At 45.7% G+C, this 20,691-nt stretch overlaps 1 pseudogene; it reads right to left on the reverse strand.

The window, feature by feature from the left end:
* Positions 1–20,691, reverse strand: part of LOC139677914 (uncharacterized) — a 34,418-nt pseudogene that overhangs the window by 839 nt on the left and 12,888 nt on the right.

Genomic DNA, 20,691 nt, shown 5'->3' on the forward strand with positions numbered 1-20,691 from the left:
GACAAATGCCAAAGGATTTTGATGTCCCTCTCCTGAAATGCTTGTTTCACACTAAGTGAAAATCACATTAAGATAAAATCAGAAGTTTTGTGCTTGTATTGACATTTAATATTAATATTTTCAAAAGAAACAGTGTTTCAAAATGAATTTGTGAGTCTTGTTGTTCTTACCCTTCACTGACAGCATTTCAGTCTCGTCTAAATGCTTTCCTGAGAGGGAATTTCATTAAGAGTCACACAGGCAGGAAATTTGGTTTTGAACGAAACAGTGATTTTTCCGCATGAAGATCTGTGACCGGTCATAGGCAGCAGTCCCAAGCTTATCTCCGCTGGGTGGTTTCCTTGCTGCTGTCCAAGGAGCTGCTACACAGGAGTTGACCAGGCAGGGCTGCCACAGCAAGTGCTCGCCCTGAGCCAGGACCCCACGCTGAAACAGGCAGCATTGCTGTGGCTCTGAGGAAGAGTAAGTAAATGTCATTCTAAGGCAGGGTTTTAAGGGTGAGGTGGCCGTTCAGTTTCATGGGGATGGACTGTAAAGGAGAGCTGCGAGAGTGATGTCTGAGGTCATGTCGCTCCCAGTGCTTCTGCCTGGTCCCTGCCCAGTCCAAGCAGACCCCAGAGCATAGGGCCAGGGCGGCCTTGGGGAGGAGCACACAGCTGGATTAATTTAGACCCAACATATTCTTGGTCTCAAATACCATATTTTGTCTGTGATTGGACCAAACTTCCATTTTTCCATTCAAAAGTCACCTCTGGGACTTGATGTATCAAGTCATGGACTAGTTTTGGTAAGCTTTTGTCCTTCACTAAAAGCATGCTACAGAAATTAAATGGCCCTGGGGGAGCAGTGAGTCCCTGAAGGGCAGAAAAAATCCTTGGGCAGTGTGGGCTCTGAGAGTGTGTGTGTGTCTGTGTGCGTGTGTCTGTGTGCATCCTTTCCCTTCTCCTCATTTCACGTCTACATCTTCCTAAAGTCCCTGGACATGGAAATTTCTTTTGCCCTGGCAGCCTTTAGGCTAAAAAAATGTCTTCCATGCGTGTGTGTTGTGCTTGCGGCTGGGTAAAGGGAATGGCCTTGCCAAACTACGAAGCAGAGAGAAGGGCAGAGTATGAGGGAAAACAGCTCATATTTATGCATACAAATACAAATCAATGTTCCCCATCTCAAGACGTCCTGGGTGCTGGAACATCCCCCCAGATGTGGCACATGGGGAGCTTCCATCATTCAATTTGCAGCACATATTACACAGAGCTTTTCCTGCCTAAGCATGAAGAAGTTGATTCTCACTGGACTGCAAAAGTGGCTTGGCCTCCCCCAGCATTACCTTGTGCTGCAGCTTGGAAAAACAGCAGGGAAAAAAATAAATCTAAAGCAGGAAAAAAATAAATCTAATTTTGCAGCTGTGATGTGCCACAGCGCCAGCCATTGGCAAGCCTGAACCAGTCCATAAGCAGGACAGGCTGTTGGTTTTCTCTTTTCCTCTCATCAAAACTATCCTATTCTCTTTACAAATATCAGAGTGGTCACTTAGCATTGTCCTCAGTTTAGAGGTGCTGGGTGGGTTATAGCAGCCAGCCCTGGCTCAGTGTTGAGCCAGCAACTGGTGTGTGGCTAATGCCAATGGGAAGTGTGTGGTCCCATGAAGTCAGGAGAGACCCACAGCAGGTCAGCGGTGGTTTAGCACTGCTAGGGATTGCCTTGGTTTTAGGCTATAAAACCTGGTTGCTGTGTGATGGATCAACATGTCTGCAGGCAAATAGTAGGAGTCTGTTGGAAGTGTTATTGCAAAAGCTATTTAAAATGATTTGTAGTAGCCAGTTAGACATTTAAGATGTCCATTAATTAGCCGCAGCACAGGGAGGACTTGTAAAATTGAGATGGGATTTACTGATTCCCCCAGACACTAGCTCTCTGAAGGGAAACTTTGGAAACTGGGACTGGGATGTCAAAAATTAGTATTTGATGGCTCAAACACTAGCAATTTTTACTGCAGCCATCAGTCACCTCATATTACAACTTAGACTGCAAGAGAGAGACTGCTCTAGATAACCCTCCCTTGACTGGAGGGTTGGAGTAGATGATCTCCAGGGGTCCCTTCTAACTCTTAACTATTCTGTGATTCTCTGAAATTGGTCACCTCAGTCATTCTTTAGTGAGAAGCATTCACTGGGTATGAGAAACAAACCAGAGGCAGTGCTGACCTCAAGCTAACTGACTACAGCAATTGTGGATTCCTGTCATGTGCAGATAACAAGCCCAAGTTTTTCCAGCATGGCCTCTTGGAGCTTCACAGGAAGCTGGTAAAGTAGATGCCAGGATCAATCCTCACTCCAGGGGATGTGAGGACATCTGTGGACAGATGTCATTGGCAATTGAGATGGGGCAATCCCCAAATGCCCTCATGCTGTACACTATGTCTGCACCTGGAACCTTGCTATGCAACACAAGAAGCTACCACCTGGTGGGCTGCACTTCTTCTCATGAGCTGTCACATAGGAAAAAAATAAAACTGGAATTAAAAAAGTGAAGGTGCTTTTAGCATGCATTAATGCCCTGGGATGCCACTGGGGCAGGTTGGGGGTGAGCTGGGACCCAGTGCCACCACCAGGCTTGCAGTCACCAGAGGTGGCCATCAAAGTGTAAGCAGACCCTGTGACCGTGACTCCCAGAGGCAGTCCTCATCCCTGACTATCTGTTGTTCTTCTGGATGTAGCAGGTGAAGAGGGCTTCCCTGGTGAGCATGATAAAACCAGCTACGTTGCCCAATGGGTAGCTGACAAAAAGTCAAGGAAAGCTGAGCCCATAGAAAGCCCACAAAAAGTACACTTTGGAAGAAAACCATCATGGAACACTGTCTGGGGGAAGTGATCTCAGCCTTCACGACCCTTCAGACAGCCATGCCCCAAGATGGCCAGCTCTGTAGACCTAATTTCCTTGCAGGAGCAACATGAGTTGTGTAGCCAGTCCAGGAGGCTGAGTGGAGTTTATCCAAGGGAGGAGGGTCGTGGTGACCCACATCAAGATAGTGCATTCCTGCAGGTGTTCCCCCAGCAAGTGCTATTGCTGCTGGATACTAAACCTGACCACTTCCATCTAGGAACAGGAGAAAAAACATTTGTCCATCAGGATAACATTGTCTTAGAGGCTCAGGAGAATGGCAGTGCTGCAGTAGCAAAACCGAGGTGGTGGGGCTGTCTGTCTGGACACAGAGGATGGGGATGCTCTGCCCCAGGCCTTCTTTTCCCCACACCAGTACCAACCCTGGAGCACTGTCAGACCACCACAGTCTGTGCTTTCCACCTAGACTTGGGGGATTTTTTGTTTGTTTGCTTACTTTTTAATTAAACCCTTCAAAATAACAAAAGAAAACTGATCCTTCACTTCTGTGTTTTCACATTTCATATACAAAGCTCAACTTTTCTTATTCTATGTTATTACCTGCTCTCTGATGATATAATTTGCTAAGGGCTCTGTTTCCATCAGACACACAAGTAACAAAGTACTGACAAGCAACACAGAAACATTTCTTTCCTAAGGGCTTAACTCCAAGCATTACAAGGAAGTTGGGTTTAATGCTTTCTAATAGAAATAAGCAGCATTGCCATCTGCTTCTCTAGGAAGAATGGAGAGCAACTAGGAGAGGGGAAAGCAAAGAGATCATCATTAATACAGTAGCTAATTCTCACCTGGAGAAAGGGACAGTGCTCACTCTGTGTCTGTCACAGAAACCTGAGGGACTTGTCCACAGCAACTCCCAGGCAGTGGCATTTTATACACATGAAGTGTCTGACTCCAGCTGTAACTGCAGCACTAATTTATATATAACCTGAAGATGTACATTTTGGCTCTGCAGAATAGCTAAGAATTTCCTTTCTTGTTGGAAGGGATAGAGGGGAACAAAAAAGCAACAAACTGATGATTTTGTTCCTGCTTTCATTTTTCAGGCTTTTTATGAGGCCAAAAAGACAGACAGTCCCAGGCAGGAGGATTTGCTATCCCTATATTTCAAGATGGAAGAGCAGTATAATGTGCTTCTATGTTGAAAATAAAAAAGCCAAGAAAATCACTGAGTGTGTGATAAATCACAGGTAATTTTCTTTCACCCTGGCAGGAACTGCAATGCTGTCTGGCTAGGGAGGGGAGAGGAGAGGCAGGGAGTGAAGAGAGGGCTGCAGTGGCCTGAACTGTCAGGGGGATCCCATTCAGCCCCTGACTGATGAGGCAGAACTCCAGTCTGCTTGCCCTCCCAGGGTCACCAAGGCTGGGACAACAGGCCCTGGGGAGCTGCTTCTCTTCACAGCTGGTTGGAGTAGACACTCCAGGACACCCCATCCCTTGCTGGACACAGTGGTGATATCCCTGCTGATGAATTCAAGGCTGCCTGGACACTGTAAAGCTTTTGCTTATGCTGTTAAATTGTTGGAACACAGCTAGACCTGGGACCAGTAGTACTTTCCCTCCTAATTTCCAGCTGAGGAGTCTGGATCTGACCCTGCTAGGCACTTTGGATGGAGCAGCCTGGTTTGGAGGATGAGAGGTGAATGGTATGAAAGTGAGTAGAGCTTGTTTCCCTGCCTTTAGGTCAAGAGGAGATGCAGCGGATGAGGGAAGGAGTGTGTATGTACTTGCATAGGTGAAGTGAATCCCAGCTGTTGGGACATTCAGCTCACACAGCTCATCACGCATGTGACTGAGTGCCCTGCATGCTGTGCTCCTGACTGCCACTCCAGTCTCTCAAGGCAAAACTCATCTTGTGTGGCTGGTGGGACCAAGCAATGCACATCACTTACACTGCTGATCCCTGCAGAGACTGAAGACAGACCCTGCCCAAAGGGCTCAAAACAGGTCTGATCTGGAGACCAAGTGGCACTCAGACTTTGTACTGCCCCTCAGTACCAGAGGGAAATTTCAGTGTGGGCTGTTGCTTCCATCAAAAGACATGATAGTACTTGCAAGTCTAACTCCAAAGGACCAAAATGATGGGAGAAAAGAGGAAACAGCAACAAAGCATGGATAACTCAAGTGATGCAGAAAACCTTTTGCCATCTGGAAAGTATCCCCATTTCTAGGGAGCTTCCTAACCTGCTAATGACAAACCTTCAAGGCCAAAATGGCAGAGATGGAGCAGGTAATGGGTGCTGAGCCCTCAGCTTTAAGTGCACCTCATCAAGCCATTTGGTGACTACAGTGAAGATTTGGACTCTATAGTGAAGATGAGCAGCATGAGGACTCTCAGGCAAGTATCACCTTGGCAGCACTTAACTGTCGTGGTCCAACATATAATTCTGGACTCACTCAGTGCTGTTGCCTGCTCAGCATGTCCTGCCTGGGAGCAGCTGATGGATCTTTTCTACCAGCCGCACTGTTGTAGGATTGACATGAGGATACTTCAATGCTTGTTGGTGCATGTGGGCAGCAGTGTAATGCCACAAGCAGTTTCCTAACAGAAATTCTCGTAACAGAGTGAAGGGACCTGGTATGGAGCTTCTCTCTACTCACGTAGGACTGGGGCTGGTCTTCCCCAGACCCTTACTGATGCCTCTTCTCAGATCAGTGTGGGAAGCATTGGCATGGGGATTGATGTGCAGCTCTTGCTCTGCTTCATCTTCACTCATCAGCTCTTGGATGACCGTGGCAAATGCTTACTTACATCTATTGCAGCAAAAGAGCTGTGTGTGGTGTGCCTATCAGGAGCGGTGGGGCTGGCATGGGACAGCTGCTTGCAGTGGAGACTTCCTCACCCTCCAGCTCCCTCAGCTCACAACCCTCTCTGCCATTGTGATTCCACTTTCCTTTTTTGCCAGGAAGAACCTTATGCGACAGGCATGCTCCCACTGTACCGATAGATACATTTTCCTGGGTCTGTTCCTTCAGATCAGCCACTGTTGGGATTACCTTTTCAGGAGCATTGCAAAAAGTGCACTTTGCAGAGTCTTCTGTCCAGGTGGTCTCCTCAGAGGACAAAGGAAAAGAAAACAAACATTGGAGCCATTAATTTTTAAAATATTAAATTGGACTTAAGTCTAGACTGTTCTCATAACGGCAATCAACCCCACTGCATTTAGTGTAATACCAGAACTCCTTTTCAGGATGTAGATATATAATGCCAGGAAATGTAGGTTATGTTTCATTTTCTGTGCTCCCACATAAATACAGTTGGCATATTTACATTTCCTTCTTAAGGGTTCAATGGAAAGTTATAGCTGTTTTTCATATGAAAATTTGAAAAACTTGGGAATTCAGTCTTCTTTTAACATACTGTGAAACACTGATAAAGTGGAAAAAAAAGAGGAAAAACAAGGCTTTATGTTTTTTAAAGGCTTAAAACTTTAAAAACTATTTTTTACAAAAGAGTTCCTGTCTCTTCTTTAAAAAGAAAACCCTGGGAAATGACGATAAAAATGACTATGTGCTCATTTTTTAAGACAATGTTAATATGAAGAATTTTCAAGGAAAATTAGAAAATTTGCATTTGGAAAGTAAAACAGCCTTCACTTGCAAAGAATTTGTAATGGAAACATTCATGATTATCACTCCTCCTTCCTGACTGGGCAATCACAAGCAGAAAATGGATTGTGAGCAGCTCTAAAGAGAAGGACTTGGGGGTGTTGATTGACAAGAAGCTCAACAATGTGCCTTCACAGCAAGAAAGCCAACTGTATCCTGGGCTGGATCAACAGCAGTGTGGCCAGCAGGTTGAGGGAGGTGATTCTGCCCATTTACTCTGCTCTCCTGAGACACTACCTGGAGTGCTGCTTCCAGCTCCAGGGTCTCCAGCACAGGAAAGACATGGACCTGTTGGAATGGATCCAGAGGACGGTCACAAAGATGATTACAGGGCTGGAGCACCTCTCCTATGAAGACAAGCAGAGAGAGATGGTGCTGTTCAGCCTGGAGAAGAAAGGGCTTCAGGGAGAGTTTATAGCAGCCTTCCAGTACCTAAAAGGGGCTCATGAGAGCTGGAGAGAGGCTTTTGACAAGGGCCTGTAATGATAGAACAAGATGGAATGGCTTTAAAGTGACAGAAGATAGATTTAGATTATATTCTAGGAAGAAATTCTTTACCGCAAAAGTGGTGAAACACTTGGAAGAGGAGTGTATCCAGAGAAGTCATGGATACTCCATCCCTGAAGTGTTCAAGGTCAGGCTGGATGGGGCTTTGAGCAACCTGGTCTAGCAAAAGGTGTTCCTTTCCATGGTGAAGGGATTGGAACTAGATGACCAATTAGAAGACCAACCTAAACCATGCTGCCATTCTGTGATTCTATGATAAAGGTTCAAAAGCAGTTTAAGACTGGGTTAGCTTTAAAGGCCCTTTTCCTCACTCCAGTAATTATAGTAGCCATTCTGGTGTCTTCTACCATGATCAGTCCTACCACTCCATATTTCTTGAAGTTGCTTTCTGGAAGAGTTTTCCTTTTCCGTCAGCCAGCTCTGGTCCAAGGCTGGGTGGGCTGGTTGCCAGCACAAACCCTGGTGTCACCAGGAACAATAAATGGCATCCACACTTTTTTTGCATCTTACTCTGGCTTTATTTGCAGGCATTGTGGGTTTGTGCTGTCTGAGTTACACAGGCTGCTGCTACTGCAGCTTACACAAAAGCAGTGCTCTGCCTACAATCCACAGCTGCCTCTCTGGTGGTGAGAAGAGTTGTTATTGATTACTCATTCCTTCCACAAACCTCTCATTAACAGAGGAAGGCAAAGACACTCCAGCTCTGACCTGAATGAAATGGGAAGTTTGTAACAGCAACTGAAGGGACTGATTTTATACCCCTTGTCAGTACACCAGGGCTGGGCAGACATGTGAGCCAAGTTGGTGTGGTTCACCAGCAGTGGGGCTGACACTGGGCACTTCACACAACTGTTACAGTCCCAAACCTTACCCTTAAACAAGTGAGAGGTGAAGGCGCAGCTGAAACATTCAGCCACACTGCAAGAGACCCTGTCACTTGCCAGTCCTCAGCTTCAGTCCCCAGAGTGGGCAGTGGCATGGCCAGGAGCAAGAAGGCTGAAATGGAAATAAAGATTTCTGCCTTGGTATTGCAGGTGGCTGTGTGCCTTCCCCACTCAGGTGAGGAGGGGGTTGATGGCTGCAATATCAGTGGGTCTGCCACTGATCTTCTCTTCAATTTCTGTTTTGACATTAACTTTTTCTCCTTGCAGCTACAGGAGCGTCAAACAAACTCCGCAGTGCATTTTTCTGAAGGTCATGTACCTTTTCTGGAAGGCATCTCACCAAAGAGTTGGCAAATCCAGTGCTGCCTGGGTCTAGAGGCTGCAACAAGACATTACTAGTGTCAGGGAGGAGAGAGAAACATGTTCTTTGTGACCCTGTGGCTCTGAGTTGCACCGCTGGACAGAGATGAGGAACCATCCACCAGAGCAGTTCATTGTTTTTTCCTTAGGTGAATTAATTTCATGCTCGCCTCTGGTGCTGGAGTGATGCTCAGTCTGACTCTTTTGGGCTACAAATAGCAGTGGCAACGCTCCAGCCTCTTCACCCAAACAAGGATGCCCCAGGCAGAAAGAAGTGCCCCGTGTTGTTGCTCCCCAACACTGATCCCCTTCCAGGCACTGCTGCAAGGTGCTGCTTCCTGGGGAAAATACATCATGGAAAGAGTGTTCCTCACTGGTAATTTCTGAGTTTTCTCACTAACTGATTAGCTGGGTCTTACCTTGCCTGGGCAGAGGGCAGTGACTACTCCATCATCCTCATGTTCTCTGCCATGAACAGAGGCTCTTCATCTGATTCTGGCCTTGGACTCAAGCTCAACAGGCTCCCACACCACTTTTTGCAAGGAAGAGTTGCCAGATATCTCCTATTTGTTCAACACAACTTTGTGTGAAGAGGTTTTCTCAGAGAAAGACTTTGTCATCCATTGCTTCCACTCTGCCTCCTATCCTTGGGCCCCAGGACTTCTGCACACCTCCTTGTGCTTGGGCCCATCTTCCAGTGATCTGCTACAGGAGGGAACAGACACATATCCCAGTGTGCTGGTTTAAAGGTGAACCAGCAGGGGAAATGAACTCACCACGAGAGAGATTATAAGTCAGACCTAAAATTTAATAATAATATTACAATAACAACACTGACACACAAGGGAGATTGCTTTCAACTCACAAAACCCCAGCAGTATAACCCAGTGTCCTGGGGCACAAACCCAAGGGGTTTGTTTGCCCTTGTGCTGAGACCCCTGTGGTTCCCCCAAGTCCAGAGCAAAAGGAAAAGAAAAACCTGTTGGTGCAGGCGAGGGCTGTGGTCTGGGCGAGAGCGGGGATCTCCTCCTGTCAAGGTCCTGCTGCTGCTCTGGATCCGACGAGAGGTTCCCGAGGTCTTCTTACCCACCCCTTATGTACCCTCAGGGAGCTCTCAGTCCCTCACCCTGGGCGGGGACTCACACAATGGGTGATTAACTCTGGGAGCCAGGGCGTGTTGAACTGTTGATGGCCCATTAGCAGCTCCGCCCCCTCAGGCTGGGTGTGAAGTGATAATGGCTCCCTGGGCAGCTGCTGCTAATGGCCCATTGACCTTGGGGAATGAATAGAGGGGGTAGAATACACAGCTTTGATCACCCCCACACAGGGTTAGCTGGTCCCTCCTGCTGAACTAGGACACCCAGCAAGTGGCGTCACCCCCCATCCTATCTGTGCAAGGGACAAGGTAGTTTTGCTGGTTAGGCACAATGCCATTTATTCCCAGAAATGCCAGTTGCTCTCCAGTGACACCCTGAGAGCTTGGGAAACTGCGTTTCTTCCCTCTTCTTGGGAGCTGGCACTTAAAATTTGAGAGAGGAAGGTGTTAAATTAGACTAAACATTGTTCCATGCTTTAAAAATATTCATAAATAATCTCAAAATAGCAGCAAGCAGAGAGAGGAAAAGTGTGCTGATGATATTAAAGGTGGTTGAGGTAAAGGTCTGACTGTGAACAGTTGAAGAAAGACCCTCGTGGCACTGAATAAAAGGGTAATAAAATCACAGATGAAATCTGATGTAGATAAATGTAAAGTGATGCGCATGGGAAAAGACAATCCTAGCTTTACATACAAATTAATGGGCTCCGAGCTGGCTATTTCCACTTGGGAGCAAAATCTTCATGTTATAATGGATAACTCTATGCAAATGTCAGCTCAAGACTCAGCAGCAATCAAAAAAGCAAACAAAAAACTAGGAATTATTAGGAAAGGAAGAGAGAGCAAAACAGGGGAAATCATTATGCTGCTGCACAAATCCATGGATTCCCTTCTCTTGAATACCATTGTGCAGTCCTGATTTACTGATCTCAAATATGATACAGAAGAAAAAAAAAAGGTACAGAGGAAGGCAATTGAAGATGATCAAAAGCACAAAAAGGCCTCCATTCAGGGAATGACTGAATAGATTAAGACTTTTTCTTTGGAAGAAAAAAATACTGAAGAAGAAATACGACCAAATTTTGTGAAAGGAAGAGTGATGTGACCGGGGAACAGCTGTTCATATTATTCAGTGCTCTTCAAAGGAAGAGAGTGAACATCAAAGAAAACTATCAAGTGACAAGTTCAAAATAAACAAAGGAGATTTTTGTCTGTGACACTCCTTGCCATAGGGTACAGTGGATGTATAAAATTTGTGTTTTTTTCAAAAGAGTGTAAGCCAGTCAATGGCAAAGGAATCCATCAAGTGCTATTACATGCGGAGTTGGCATACACAGTTCAGGAGGTTTGTGAGTTGCAGACCACTGGGGAAATGGAGAGTATTCTGGGAAGTATAAACAAATGTTTGCTCTATTTTTGTATTACTTCCTGAGCATCTGCTTGTCCAGGGCAGGATACTGGGCCAGGTGTATTTTGGGGAGTAACCCTTTGCAGTCATTCCTATGTCCTGCATTTCACACTAGGCCATGTCTCCCGATAAGCCAAAGCAGCTGAAATGTAGCCAGAGGTGTCTGGTGCTGTTGCCTCTCACTGTTTCTGATTCAGTCCACTTCACCACAGAAGCAGAGCTGTTTGGTGGCTCTCCAGGCTCAAAGGCTAAACACCAGGACCAGCTTTCAGTTTGGAAAGTCTCCCACCAAGACCCACAGGGAGGTGCATTCCATTTTCCTTTACCTCCCAGAGCAAAAGCCTTCTCCTGCATGGACAAGACTTCTCTGCAGGTCCTCAGCTGGAAGCCAAGTTTTTCTGGACTGCAGCATTGTGCTCCATGCAGACCTCTCATGTGCAACTCACAGTGGAGTGAAAATGTCACCCATTGGTAGCTGTGTCTCAGAAAAAGGATGTTCTGTGGTAGTCAGCTCACAGTCTGCAAGCCTGGCCTGGGTCACCCTGGGTTTCCAAGGCATCATGGAAAGAGAATGCCTGGTTATGAGCAACAGGAGATTGAGATTAAAAAAAATAATTCAGCAGTGGCTCTAATGGCCAGTCCAGATCTTAGTGATTCACTAAGATTTCCCCAAGTAAATTAAAAGCAAACACTTGGATGCTGCACTGACATAGTACACAAGTGCCTCTTTCGGTTGAAACCTCAGCATCTTAACGACAGAGACATTTGTGTTCCTGAGTATTTTTCCAAGGTGGCCTTAAAAACCATGCCTTGGCAGTTTACTGGCTGATGGACACAAGCTAGTAACCTCACTCTGCACTTCCTTTTCAGCTAAAATTGAGAATTAGTGGCTCTTAAAAGGTGATCACACCCAGTGGGAAATTCCTGAACTCAAGTATCTCTGTTCCCCAAATCAGAGTAATCTCTTGCAGTTGGCCAGCCACTGGCAAAAAGCTTGTCAAGATAGGATGGCTTCTTGCTCTCAGCATTTTTTCTGGAGGCTGCTGCACTGCCCAAGCAGCCTCATATGGGCATTGCATGTTCAATACTATGGAGGTGGGGCTTATTTTAAATGGTAAAGCCCAATTTAAAGTAAATTTAAGTCCAAATTCTGTTCTTATTGACACCTGTGCTATTCCACAGCAATTCTGAAGGAGTAATGACTATATACATTGAAACATGAGGACAGTCAGACATCTGTCCTGTCAATTGATCTGCAGGAGGGGGAGACAAAAAGGTCCATTAAACACACCGAAACAAATACTCTGATAGTGACTATTATGGGAAAAAAATCTCCACTCACATTTCTTGCCCCTAGATTTCTATTAGGAAGATGGAGCCCTTGTTCTGGTTGGCTCTGGAAGGAAAGTGTATGACTCACCTTCGCAAACAATTTGGGAAGGGCTCTACCCACATGGGTGTGTCCTTCGAGACTGCACAGTGGATTTTTTAGGTGAGGCACAGCATGCGCAGAACTGGCCTGACCGTTTAACTCCTCAGGTTCATCTGCCACGGCCAAGGGAGCTTGGACGGTGACATAGAAGTCTTTGGGACTAGAACCTACAGTCCCTGGTATTCGCAGGAGGTCTCCCATCCAAGTACTAACCAGGCCTGACCCTGATTAGCGTTCCAAATCTGACAGGATCAGACATCAGGGAGGCATTTAACTGCCTTGGAAGGAAGATGAGAGTCTTGGATTTAAGTGTGAACTGCAAGTGGGCAAGTGTAGGAAACCCCAGGTTCTGACTTCAACCTAGGGAAATTTGGTGGATCCCTCTTCCTCTCTCTTTCTCTGCCTTCCCCTTCCTCTTCTTCTCCTTCTCCCTATCCTTCTCCCCCATCCCCTCCCTCTTCCCCTTCCCCTCCTCCTCCTCCTTCTCCTCCACCCCTCAGTGGCCAGGGGTCCTGCCACCCTCAGGATGTCCCCTTGCACCAGAGCCAAGACTATGAACTGGGACAAACTCCAGCCTAGTTCCCATAAGGAGGGCTGGCACCATCCAGCCCGTGCTGGAGGGAGTTTTTAGCTACAGAAAGGCAGAGCCCTGGCACCCCATGGCCACACACCCTATGCATGAGCTATTGGTGCAGCATTGCTGGCACAGGCTCCTCACTGCTGAAATGGCCTTATTTTAATATATTTGTGCTGAATAATACATATTTCCTGCGAAGAAAAGTGTATTTCTGTTCAGGGGAAACTTGGCAGCTCTGAATACTGAGCAGCCATTTTCTCAAAGCAGTAGGATTCAACCCCTTAATCAACCTGATTAGCATTAAAAGGAACTGTCTAAATGTCAAGTCAAGTTCAATAAATAAGCACTAACACATTTAGAAATGGCTTAGAAAGGGGAATTAAAAGTTTTGCTGCTAATTATGTTTCTTATTTTAGATTTTCTATCAATTCTAGCTCTTCCATTCCAATGGGACAAACATTTACTGCCAAGGTGGAAGAAATGAGATGGACTAAAAGTGGGCAAAGCTGTTCATCCATAATAGAGAGATCTCAGCCCCTCTTGCAAGCCTCTGGAAGCACAATAAGGATGGAGTCAACAGACCTTTCAGTAAAGGTGCCTCCCAGCCTCCTGCTACAGTGAGTCCCAGATCCTCTGATACCTCTTGATCCTACCAGTCAGAAAATGCCAGGGGACAAAGAAGAGGAGGGCAGACTCCTCTGACTAGCTGAAGGTAGGCAGCCCAGGGAGTAGGAAAGCAGAAACAGGCAGTACAGCTTGCTAGAGGCACATTTTATAAGCAGCTGCAGAAACCTATGTTGGTTTCAACAACCAACTCTGCTCCTCCAGACCCAGTCACCTCAAACACTGCCTGAATGGAAGCAGCTTACCCCGTCTGGTGCTTTGATGTGGTAATGACATATAACTGATACTGATGGCAAAGGCTAATCCACTCTGCCCTGTAATGTTCCCAGTCAATCACACAATATTCTGTTATTGGAAAAACTAATTTTTGCCTGTCTGATGGTAATCACTGTATGCCCTGAAGCGCAAGGCTTGATAGCCACTGTAATTTGCAACCTAGCTAAGTGTAACTGCAGATGTTAATCCTATTTATACAAATGCCTGGCAAGCAAAAGTAGGGTTGGAGGGACAAGATGCAGGGCAGGGTAAGGCATAGAGCTGGATTTCCAGGAATTCTCCTGCAGATTTCAAGATGCTGCACCTCAGCAATGGAGATCAAGAGGTTTGGGTGGGCAAAGGGACGTAGCACAGCAGTGACTCTGCAGCTGTGCTGCTCCAGTTGCCTGGTATTTATTCTGGAAAACACTGGAGCAGACATCACCATGATCCTCTCCTTCAAGCAATCACTACCTAACAAGTGCAACCCAGGGGACCCTGACATGCAAATGTCAGGTGGTGCAACAAGGTCCCACACCTGGGTCAGCTCAACCCCAAGCACAAATATGGGCTGCACAGATGTGCTGGTTTAAAGGTAAACCAGCAGGAGAAATGAACACAACTCAAAAAAGATTATAAGTCAGAGTTACAATTTATTAAAAATATTACAATAAATGCAATGATACAAAAAGAAATTGGTTTTAACCCACAAAAACCAGAAACATAACCCAGCACCCTGGGGCACAAGCGGAATGATGTTCATTAGTCCTGGTGCTGAGACCCACATGGTTCTCCTGAGTCCAAAATAAAAGGAAAAGAGAAAATCTGTTGGTGCGGATGATGGTCACAGTCTGGCAGTCGCAGTCCTGTTGAGGTTCTGGGCCTCCTCTGGGTCCAAAGAGTGGTACTAGAAGTCCCCATCCCCAAGATTATATATGCTTAGGTTCAGGTGGGAATGCCCAGTAACTCCCCCAGGGCCAGGAGTTTCACAATGGGTGATTCACTCTGTAAGTTATGGGATATTTTTGGACTCCTTGATGTCCCATTAGCAGACATGGACCCTCAGGCTGGGTGTGAAGGTGCTAACGACCCCATGGAGGGGAGTTGTCACACCTGGGGCATTGATGTGAAGACCTTATCTCATAGGGTTTTCTAACACTCAGCTTATAGCCTGAGGAGTCAGGTGTGCCCTGGGCTGTAAATGATCCATTATTAAGAGTTTGTTAGAAATTATAAAGATGGTGTAGAGTACATAGTTTTGGTTACACTCACACCATAATAGCCGGTCCCAGCTACTCTAACTAGGACAACAGAGAATGGATTGAGAGCAGTCCTGAGGACTTGAAGGTGTTGGTTGATAAGAGGCTCAACATGACCCAGCAATGTGAGCTCGCAGCCCAGAAAGCCAATTGCATCCTGTGTGAGCTGAACCAAGGCCCAAGGTCAATTCTCTGAGTAAAGCACTTGAATTAGGAGTCTAATATTATCAACAAAGGAACACCTTCAGCAAGCAAGTGAGAGTAGTAGGCACCTAGCTTGGCGGGGTGTGGAGATGTAGACACAGCTCTCTAGTTACTCACTCCCAAGAGGGCAGGAAGACATTTCCTCAACTCACCAGTGTGCAATGAGACCTAAACATGTTAAATGGCTTATTCTGGGTGAACTGAGCCCCAAATGCTCAGCTTCTCTACTCATCTGCTCAGTTCTGCAAACACCCTCCTAACTGCCTGATGCAGGACTAAACTGTGGGAGGAAGGGTTATGTATTCAGAGAGGCACTGAATCTTATCCCATCACAGGTGGGTACTTAAAACAGACTTGCACTGTGCCTTTGATGGCTCACTCCACCTGTTTCACCAAGGACAGAGAGAAAGGAGGTCACTGACTTGCAACCACAGGAAAGCCCAAATTTCCAGGAATTCATGCCTTCAGGTGAAAACCCACCAAACAAGTTTCTCAGGCCTTAAAGAAAAGAAAGGTTTAATACTTCAAGCCTGGGCTTTGCAGGAGGTGTGACCTGCTGATGACAACAGTCCCATCAGCACAGTGACCCAGTGCCACAGAGATCCAGCCATCCAGCAGCATTTTCAGACATGGACTTCCCTGGACTGACTCCCATCCCAACAGGCCTGTAACATGCAGCACCTACACCCTGATGTGATACTGCTGGCACCATCCCTTGTCCGGCAGGATTAATGGAATAACAGCATTTCCATGGTGTTATTCCAGGTTTAGCTAACATGAACTGAAACCCAAAAATTCCCCAAACACAATCCAGGGAAACTCAGCCCCATGGCTATTTCACTAAGAATGATATCTCTGGAAAGCATAGTCTTAAACTACGTTGAGTTCGCTATGCTTTGTTTTTCTGCTGTTCATCTCTAGGAATGTCTCCCGCTTGGGCAAGAAACATCACATGTGCTAAGAGCATGCACTTATGGGTATATGAAGCATTTTACCTTACCAACAAATCCTCCCTGTCTGGTGACACTGATCGGGTTTTGTTTTTAGAGCAAGGCTGTGGCAACTTGGCTCTGTCACACAATCCTATAGCTGCAGGACCCCCAGTAGTGGAGCCCCCATTTGCTGTGGTTTGAGCTGCAGGGTTTAAGGTCAGCAGCAAGGATGAGCTGGCAGAGAATGGTAATATATTTAATTACATCTGTTAGTATAGATGGAAAAGAAGACATAAACATTTGTGCCCATTTGCTTTCTTCCAGACCTGAGAAAGAGTTGGTACAGCCAAGAACACATTTTCCAACCCAACTGTATACTACAATTGGTCTAATAAAAATGTGTTTCATTTGACTACAAAAATCACTTTTCTATGCACTTTACAACTGTAAAGGAAGTTGTTTTCTATTCCTGGCTTCTTTTAAAAGGCCAAGTCTTGCTGCTGTGTTATTAAATTCACCAGACACATGGTACAGCCCAGTGAGCACTGCTGTAGGAATCTTCACATTATAGTTCTCTAGGCTTGATCTTCCAAGCACATAAATGGATTTTACACTCATGGTACTCCTGGGACAGCAAGGCAGCTGCTTCAGGTTTTCACCAGTTTAAGTAAGATTAGTATCGGACCCAAGAGCTTGTGTGCCTTGCAACAGCCTACATGTTGCAGTCACTTTAACCTTGGTGAGCTCATGTCTGTGTTTCCAGAGGACAAAGAGTAGGACTGGGATACACAACTGGGATGTGTGCAAAACTGATGGTTAAGAGTGGAAATGGACAAGTAAACCCAGATGAAAACAGGAAAAACTGGTCTACTATTTGATTGTGATGCACATGCCAGCAAGTAGTTTGTGGTCCTTTTAGCATCCCTGAGGCCATGTGTAAGGGATGGTTTGGTCAAAAAAGATGTATTAAAACCAGAAACTTATGTCACCCCCATTGGTCTTCTGTGGGCTTAAGGCTGCTCCTGCCACCCACTGCCTCTAAGCTCTTATTCTCCTCTCTTATTACTGAAACAGCCTAAACATCATGTTTTAGTTATAAAGTGAGTTTAGTGGATAGAAGGGTGGGAGGGAAGGGGGATTAAATTTACTGCCTCAGTGACTACAGATCTGAAATAAATCTCCGATTCAATGATAGATCAATAACATCAAGATTGGGTTTAAATTATTAATAAACTATGAGAAATGAGGATAATTATTCTATGAGTCACAGCTCTCTAATGCACTGCACATTTTTTCCTGAGACATCTGCATTGAAGCCCGATCTGCCCATCTTTTGGCAGAAAGCTGTAGCCAAGCAGTTAATGTTTTTTGTTTTGCTAGCTAAGCATTTCATGAACCCTCATGCACTGAGACAGCCTAGTGACAATGTGCTTCACTTATGGAGAAACCCTTAGGCCAGGATCCCCCAAAACACTGAGGTGTCTAATGAGTCTCTGGACATCAATGTGATTGATTTGAATCACATTTGTGAATGGTTCAGAAGGCCTTCAAGTGTAATTTGAAACATGGATGTCTGGAGATGAAGGAGTTGTGCCAGCCTAAAAGGAGATGGAAGCCTTGGATGGTTGCAGAGGTACTAGTGGAAAGGAGGAGGGACAATTTGAGGACTGCTGGAGGCGGGGAGGAGAGGAACAGGTTTTGCACACTGCTGGAAGACTGCAATGACAGCACCATCAAACTGCTGGTGCATTTCAAGTGAATTACCTCCACCTTTACCAGCAAAAAGAGAAGGAACCATCCACCCAAGGAGGCCTGTTAAAATCAAGAAGCTGAAAACTATAATATTCCTTCATTCTGGGTCACGACCATCTCTATGACTGTACAGCCCACACTGACACAGTTGGGCTGGAGATGCTGAGCACCTCTGTGGGAGAATACCCTGGACGATTTCTATTGCCCTTAATGTTGAATTCAAAGTGTCATAAATATGTCTTCCCTATTGTATTTTCCCTTAGTCATGCCTGTCCCAGTTTCTTCTTCCCATAATCCCTCAGGGCTCCTTTCCCGCCACTCTCTCCTATTGGTTAAAGTTCCATGATTCTATTGGTCTTTACCCCTGCATGTTGATAGGTTGTTATCCCTGTTCGGTTATTGGCTGTTATGAAGTTCCACCCCTGTTTCCCATTGGTCCGTTTTTGATCCCTCATTTGCATACCCCTGGACCAATGGGAAGCTTGGTACCACCCACTATTCCAGAACCTTCCGTGCCAAAGCCTATAAAAACCCTGTACTCCCAATAAAGTTGCTTCCTTTGTTGCCAGTGAGCCTGGAGTGTGGCTCTTCCTTCAGGGTTCTGTGTAGGATTAGTGCAGAGGGTGCAGAGGGAGCCGTCCTGAGCTTTGAGAGGCTGAGCCTAAAAGAGCTGTTATCACTTAAGTTGCTGATCACTGAGCCCCTCAGAGCTGAAGACCAATGTTTGGTGGCATCATCATCCACCGTTACACCTCTGGGCATCCTCCCACCTCAGCAGGTGTCATCCCTCAGCTTGAGCATCATGGCTTGGGGTGGGGATGAGTAGCAGCCTTCTAGGGGCAGCTCACTGCAAAATCAGCTAATGCCTGCTCTTTGGCAGAGTGGGGTCATAGTGGGTCAGAGCACTGCTGATGGTGGTCATCAGTTGCTGGGCTATCAGGTGAGGTGCTCAGCATAGCCTTGGCTTATCAGGAGGGTACCTTCCTTAAGAAGAGAGGAACAGAACTCAGGTTATTGGTAATGAAATGCATTTATCCTTGTGAAAGCTAAGTCTGCAGCATGCAGAGGGGAGAGATGCACTCAGGAAGCTAAAAACAGCAGAGTGGAGAGGGTAACTGCCAGCACACCAAACAGGACAAGGAGTATTGGTAGCAACTGTGCACAGTCTTCTATGGTCTTAGTGGTTTTCTTCCCTCGTTCACTGGATGAAACAACATTGTATCAGCCCTAGAATCACTTTCCTGTTTATCTCAGCTTACACAGTTCTGCAAATGGCCTTAACTGACCCCCACTCGGCTGATGATACAGTATCACTCTGCATCCACATGGACTGGAGCTCTGCTGGGACACCTCTCCTTTACAATAGAATGTCCAGCAGCAACTGGGGCTTTCCATACCCCCTCTCTCTGTCTTCTTTCAGTTGAAGTTGTCAGTCAGGGTGCAAAATCATTCTGTGCCTACAGCATGGAACTATCAAGGTGTCCAGGTGCTTTTACTTCTGCAATATAGGAATAATGTTTTATAGCTCCTGTGATACACTAATTTAAAGATGCCTGTGGCTTTGGCACATTATAAAAACCCAAAACAACACAACTCCCCAAAACAACAACACCACCACCACCAGCACACACAAAATCATGAAAATGAGATACTGACCACACTGTGTTTGGGGCTTGACTGTGATCTGATTCAAGGTAAGGAATGAAGGGCTTTTTAATTTTTTTTAAATTTATCTCTATTAGAAATTCAAGAAGGCCTTTACACATCACTGCTTTCATATTAGCTACCTATGAATTATAAAGGATTCTAGGCACAGCACACACAAATTAATAAATCTGTGGATGAAAACTTTTCAGGAATAGGGGGAGCAGTGGTGCCTCCATCATATGTTTGCTCTCCCAGCTCTGCTGAGGGAGTAAAATGCCATCATCTCTGTCTTACACATGAGGAGCAGAGCCCAGTAAAGGGCCATGTGAAGGTTAACTGGGAAGGATATCAACCCCAGATCTTGTGGAAGCCCCAGTTCCTGGGCCCAGGTGGTAGGTGGGCAACTCAGGGTGCTGCATGGTGTTTGCTTGAGGGTGGGACGTGATCACACTGAGCAACCTGCCTGCCCTTGAGGGGTCAGAGTGCAGCCTCAGCAGTGCATGGGCAGCTGCCTGTTTGTACCCCAGATCATGGCCAGTCCTTTAAAGACAGCTCAGACCAGGCCTTCAAGGAGGGGGACTGCTAGATCCCCTCTTGCAAACCCCTCAAACGGAGGGAAATTCTCTTTTTTCTTGCATTTTTGTAGTGACTTGCTGCTAGCCAGAAGAGTGTCAGACTGATTTCCCTTGATATCACATCAGAGGTTTCACCTCAGTCCATAATATTTTCAAAATCCGGGAAAAAAATAGTCTGCACTCTTGCAGGCTGAAAGTTATGAATGTATAACATTTATTTATAGAAATAATAAACAGATAAATTTATATAGATATATAGAACTTATTACATATTTAAAATTTATATTAATTTAATTTATAAACTATAATTAAAAAACACCTTGCTGCATGCAAGAGCCTTCCCTTAAAGACCTGTTATATCTGTATTGGTGCCAAGGGCATGTGGTAACATCTTTTAAGTAAAAACATCACTTGGATATTCATATAAAGATTTTTATCAGTGAACTGAGTGCCATATAAAGTAGACAGAAGAATTTGGTCTTTCTTTGTCTGTTGTACAACTGTCTCTATTCAATTTCTTTTCTCTGCCTGCTCTCTGTGAGGAAGATTAGATGTGTCTGTATGTTTATGTCGGACAGACGAAGGGAGTGAGCTATGTCTCCAGCTGGTGTAAATCCGTGTTGCTGCAGCAGTGTCGGTGGTGTGAGGGGTGGTATTATGCTGATTTACTGT

The sequence above is a fragment of the Pithys albifrons genome, chromosome 1 (genome assembly GCF_047495875.1).
Source record: "Pithys albifrons albifrons isolate INPA30051 chromosome 1, PitAlb_v1, whole genome shotgun sequence".
NCBI lineage: Eukaryota > Metazoa > Chordata > Aves > Passeriformes > Thamnophilidae > Pithys > Pithys albifrons.